Source organism: Gopherus flavomarginatus, chromosome 12, assembly GCF_025201925.1.
Source record: "Gopherus flavomarginatus isolate rGopFla2 chromosome 12, rGopFla2.mat.asm, whole genome shotgun sequence".
NCBI classification, from domain to species: domain Eukaryota; kingdom Metazoa; phylum Chordata; order Testudines; family Testudinidae; genus Gopherus; species Gopherus flavomarginatus.
In genome coordinates this window covers 14,232,644-14,238,643 of record NC_066628.1, presented here as the reverse complement: position 1 = coordinate 14,238,643, position 6,000 = coordinate 14,232,644, and positions in this window count along the sequence as shown.

Below are 6,000 nucleotides of genomic sequence, written 5' to 3'. Positions count from 1 at the left end.
CGTCCACTGGAACAGAACAGCTCTGCCTCAGAGAGCTTCCAATCTAAGTGGACAATGCAATGACAGTCTTTGTTTTACAGGTGAGGAAGAGGAGGTGCAGAGAGACGAAGGGCCAGGTTTTCACAATGAAGAGAGGTGCTCAACGGATTTTGAAAAAGCAGCTAGGCCATTGAGACTCCTAACTCTTATTGAAATCAATGAGAATTAGTCCCCTGACCTGCTTAGGCACTTTTGAACTTACCTATGTGCATCTTTAGGCACCTAAATACCTTTGTTAGTCTGGCCTGCTAATGAGTCTGGCTTTAATCCTAAGAATGGCCTACGGTCTGCAATGATGACTTTGGCTGATGATCTTCTCCTGGAGATGCACAGAGGTCAAGTGTCCCTACCCACTTCATTCAGTCTCTCAGCAGCGTTTCATATGGATGACCAGGCATTACTAAAACTGTTCCATGGGACATGGCAGCAGCAGTGGGAACTGAAAGACAATGGATCCATTCTTTACCCTCTGGGAGGTCTCACAGGATTGCAACTAACTCATCCCTTTTATGGCTTCCAGCATGTATCCATGTTCTTACCACTCTTATTTAATGAGTCTTCGAAAATGGAAGAGGAAATTTAGGGATGTTTGTCATGAGCATACACTTAATGGTAGCATAAAATCCCTCTTTTACCTGTAAAGGGTTAAGAAGCTTAAATAACTGGTGTGTGGGGGAAGGGTTTTGCTTTGTGCTCTGTGTTCTTGTTCTCTCTGAGACAAAGAGAGAGACCAAACAAATAATCCAGCTCCTACTGAAATGATACATCTAATATTACAGAAATAGTAAGTAATAGCAAGGAAATGTATTAGATTATCTTTTGTTTTAGCTTGTAAATTTTCTCTAAAAGGGAGGTTTATTCCTAACCTTTTTTTCTAACTTTAAAGCTTTGCCTAGAGGGGAATCCTCTGTGTTTTCAATCTTATTACCCTGTAAAATTACCTTCCATCCTGATTTTACAGAGCTGCTTCTTTTACTTTTTTCTTTCTAATAAAGTTTTGTTTTTAAGAATCTAATTGGGGTTTTAGTGTCCTAAAAACCAAAGGTCTGGTCTGTGCTCACCTTGGTTACCTATTTGGTTGATATATTATTCTCAAGCCTCCCCAGGAAAGGGGGTGAAAGGGCTTGGGGGGATATTTTCCTGAATCTTTGTCTAACTCACTTGGTGGTGGCAGCGATACCATCCCAGGGCAAGGAATTTGTGCTTTGGGGAAGTTTTTAACCTAAGATGGTGGAATATAAGCTTAGGGGATCTTTCATGCAGGTCCCCACATCTGTACCTCAGAGTTCGGAGTGGGGAGGAAACCCTGACAAGGTTGAACAAACCACCAGAATGTGAGAGATATTCAACTCCTCCTGTCGGTCAAACTAAAATTCGCCTTCCTCCTCCTGCTCTCAGGATCAGGTCATCACCTTCTGTAAATCAACAGATAGGGCCCTTAATTTTTGGGTTTTAATCTTGTTTAATTTTTCCTAGGAATTTATCAACAACAAAAACAGGTGAAAATTGGTGCCAAAAACTACTCATAATTTTTCTAGGTAAATATCGGGGTTTATTTTGATTTTCATTTTCTTCCAATTTTAGTGTGTCAAAACTTTAAACTGTTATCTGCTTGAAATGTGTATATGGTGGGTGTGCAATTCATCAGTATGTTCAGATGTGCACACACTTCAGAGCTTGCATGAGTGCCTGTTTGTCTATTGCTGCATCTTCTAGACTAATATATAGTCTTACTTCAAGAGGCAGCTTTGCCTATACACACTGTGGCAGAGCTCCTTCTTTGCCTTGGTGGGTCTGCGCTTCCTCTCTCCCTGGGAATTTCCCCATCCCCTTGGTATACTGACTGTACCTTTCGGAGCAGGGGTTCCATCCGGCCTCCCTGACAGGGGATGGGGAGGGAAGCCTCTTATTCTCTGGTAGCTCCTCTGGGTGTAGTGGCAGCAAGTTCAGTCTCTCCCCTCTAGGGGGGTCTCTTCCCCCAAACCTCTAAGGCCCAGAAGGGCTGTACGCCCAGTTGGGCAGGGTTTCCCCTGCTTCTCATCTCTATATCTGTGAGGTCTCCCTTCTGGCATTTGTCAGTGTCTTCACCATCCAGCTCTCCAGTAGCATACCTGCTCCCCGTAGCTCCTATGTGCACACCTATCTGACTGGAGGGGAGGCTTTTAACAGGTTCTGGTAGGCCCTTGATTAACCCCAGGTGTCCTAATTAATCTGGAGTAACCCCTGTTCAATTACCAGGGGAAAAGGGACCTGCTTATCCTGGGCCTTCTCTCATTTATGCACACCCTATCTGTAGCCCCACAAAATCGTAGGACCTCCTCATCAACCTCCTACTGGCGATGGCCAAAGTGGCCATCTACAACACCAGGGAGAGGATGTTAGCTGAGGGGGTTCTTTGCGACTGTGGGGGTCTATTTCTGGTCCTCCCTCCATTCATGCATCCAGGCAGAGTTCCTCTGGGCGACATCTGCTGGCTCCCTTGACACCTTCAAGGAGCAGTGGCGCTGTCAGGGGTTCTCTGCTTGGTGTCCCTTTTGGTTCTCTCTTTTTGACCCTTTGACCTTCACACCTGCCTGTGTTTTCTTTTTTGTTGTTCCCTGTAAGCAGTTAAGTCCCCAGTCTCAATAGATCCTCCTCAAAGGCTGAGGGAGGGTCTTTTAGCCATGGACAGGCTTACCCGCGTCCACTTCCCCTGGAATTTTCAATAGGACCACTCTCCTATAGCTGTCTGGCCCGACCACATCATAACACAGACTAATGGAGTATCATAATACATATATGTCATGCAATGCATTGTATTTTCCTAATAAAACACGTAATTTTTATACGTTTGAATGATGCAAAAGTAGAGTGAAAATCAGAAAAAAAACGAATAATACTTTTTGTAAAACCTGGGATTTTTTTTTTTAAAAATCGGTTTAAACTGAAAACGAAGGGGCTTATCAACAGAGCATTGCTAAAGCTAATAGACCTATTCCAATTAAAACAAACTGAGGACCTTGCTCTTCTTTTCTTGCAGAGATTGGATCCTGGGTGAGTTTCACCTGGCTTCAGATTAATACAGGTGCGAGTAGGGAAATACTGGAAGGAAGGAAATTAAATATGGAGCTGTTCTGTGTATGTATTGGTTGTGCCCACACTTCATCTGATTAATTTAAAATCTGGGTATTTTATTTGTCCCTTAATAAACCCTCAATTCTCAGGGGAAAGTGGTGTACTAAAGTGATTAACATTTTAGCCAGGATAATTAACTGTCAATCTGTGGTAAAGAGAAAGGCCCTAAAGGAGTTAATAAAATTGTTCTTTGTTTCAACACAAGAAAATCCTCAATCTCTTAGTCATTAGTTGTATATTAAATTGGGAAGCACAGTCCATCCCATCCTTATTCCTTAAGATAGAGGAAACCCATGACACCAAAAGGTGCTCCTAAAATCCTGTTTTATTATAACGCCAAGACAATTATTTCATTTCCCTCTCATACAATCCTTTCAGTTCAATTGATGCCAGCTCTTTCCAGCCAGTCTTTCATTTACAGTGATGGAGAGTGTCTAGTTCATTAAGCCAGCATGTTGGTCTCTATTTTTCCAGTGATGGAAATTGACTCACTGGCTCAGTCCAGAGATAAGAGTCTCCTCTTCCAAACTGTGATGGTCTCACTGAAGCAGCCTGCAGTGGAATGGTTTATCAGGCTCCGGTATGGAAAGTCTCGCACTGATTCAGTCTCTCATAGTCGCTCATGAAGAATTGTTGGAGGAGAGTTTGGTCCCTCTGGCAGAATGCAGGTTGTTTAGGGTTTTTTTGGCACGTCTAAAGCAACATCAGTTCTTTAATCAGGAGAGTGCTGAGGTGTCTCAGGCTGACGTTTGCTCCTCTCCCTTCTCTCCTCTTGTTCTTATTCTGATCCCAGCCAGGAGGCACCCCAGGGAGAAGGGGAGGGATGTTGCTCTAGTGAGACCTCTTTGAGACTGGGGTGGCCGAGCGCCTGACCCGTTTCCTTGGCATCACCTGCTGCAGGGCAGCTTGCACCTGAGAAGGGCCAATCGTGGGGAAGTGGCTCTGCTTCCTCATCTGTTCAGCCTGCGTGGACACCTTTTTGTAAATGTCATTGATGAAGGAGATCATCAGCCCTTTGGCCTTGTTTGACAAGCGTCTGTTGCCCTGTTGCAACCGCCTCAGCATCTTGGCACTGTGTGGGGAGGGCTTCTTCCAGTGGGGGCTCTTTCCACGCTTCCCCACTGGCTTCTGCCTGGCCTGCCTCCTTTGCTTGTCCCGGGACTTCCTCTGTTTGGCCTGGGACTTCCTCCCATAATGCTGCCTCCTTTGAGTCTGGGCCTTTTTCCTCCCTCTCTGGGTAGCAGCCATTGCTCTGCTCTGCTTTCACTTAGCTCAGCTCAGCCCCTTTGCCTCCCTCCTGCTGTACACATATATATAGTGACAGGCATTCAAATGAGGGGCTGACTCTGAGCCCAGTGATTGGCTGGCTGGAACCACACCCCCAGCTGGTCATAATAGGATGATATCAGTACAGACCTATGCATTTCATAATGGGCAACCCTGGGCTGTTCTCTCCCTTTTGGAAATGAAAGGGATGATAATATGCCTCCTGTTGATTGGGCAGTGGCAGGCTGGTTAGGATAATTAGGTTGCTTTATTATTATTATTAATAATAATATTAATATTAATATTATTTTATAATAGACTCCAGCTGTGATTTAGCTGATTGTTATTTACAACTGGTTCATTCTTATTTGGCTGTTCTTATTTTAGTCTGTTTATAATAATTATTTTTATGTATATTGTTTATCAAGCTTTTCCCCTTTGGTTCTAGGTCCATTACAAACTGTCCCTAGGAGACAGCACCACCTTTTCAGGCTTCGCATTATTATTTCCTTATTATTCACTTTTATAAAAGTGATGTGACATTCTATACCTTGAGGGAGCATCTTGTAACCCCCATATTCCTCATCTGTAGATAATTGTGATATTGCATATAAAGCATGCCCTGTGAGGTATCATGGGAAAGGTTGTGATCTGCTGAAAGTCTTTTCTCTATCCATATATGTACATCATTAATGCCGATGAAGTTATGAGATTTGTGTTGTATGGTTGTCACTAAAACATGGTGTAAGTTGGAGAATCAAGCAGATATTAACTCCCCAGAGGCAACAGCAAGGAAAATAACTGACGCCCAGGCAGGGTATCAAACAACCCATCAACTAGAGGTGAAAGTAAGCTGGTACGGTGCAGTACATCGTACCGGCAAGAGCCAGTACACCGTGCCGGACTGCACCGGCTTCCACGGAGGGGATTAAAAGGGCTCTGGGCTGCCATGGCTGGGCTCTGGGCTGCCGCGGCTGCAGGCAGCCCAGAGCCCTTTAAATTCCCTCCCGCAGCTCCAGCGGCCGGGCTGGGGCCAGATTTAAAGGGCTCTGAGCTGACCGCAGCCACAGCAGCCCAGAGCCCTTTAAATCCCTCCCCCATGGCTCCAGAGGCTGGGCTGCGGCCAGATTTAAAGGGCTCTGGGCTGACCGCAGCCGCGGCAGCCCAGAGCCCTTTAAATCCCGCCCACAGCTCCAGCAGCCAGAGCTGAGGGAGGGATTTAAAGGGCCCAGAGCTCCACGGTGGCTGGAACCCTTGGCCCTTTAATTTGCCCCTGAGCACTGGGGGCTCCCAGCCACCTCTGCAGCTGGGAGCCCCGGGTTGATTTAAAGATCCTAGGGCTCCCAGCCACAGCCGGTGCCCCAGGGCCTTTAAATCTTGAGAGGTCACGCCTCTTCTGGTTGAGGCTAAGACCCATCAGGACTCCGGCAGTACCGGTAAGTCCTGTAACTTACTTTCACCCCTGCCATCAACAGCCATTGTCCAGCAACGGAGCTACAATTCAATGACTCACCTGCATAAGGCCGCACCAGGAGAATTGCTCAACCTTGCTTGGAGACTCAGTAATGCCCCCTAGACATG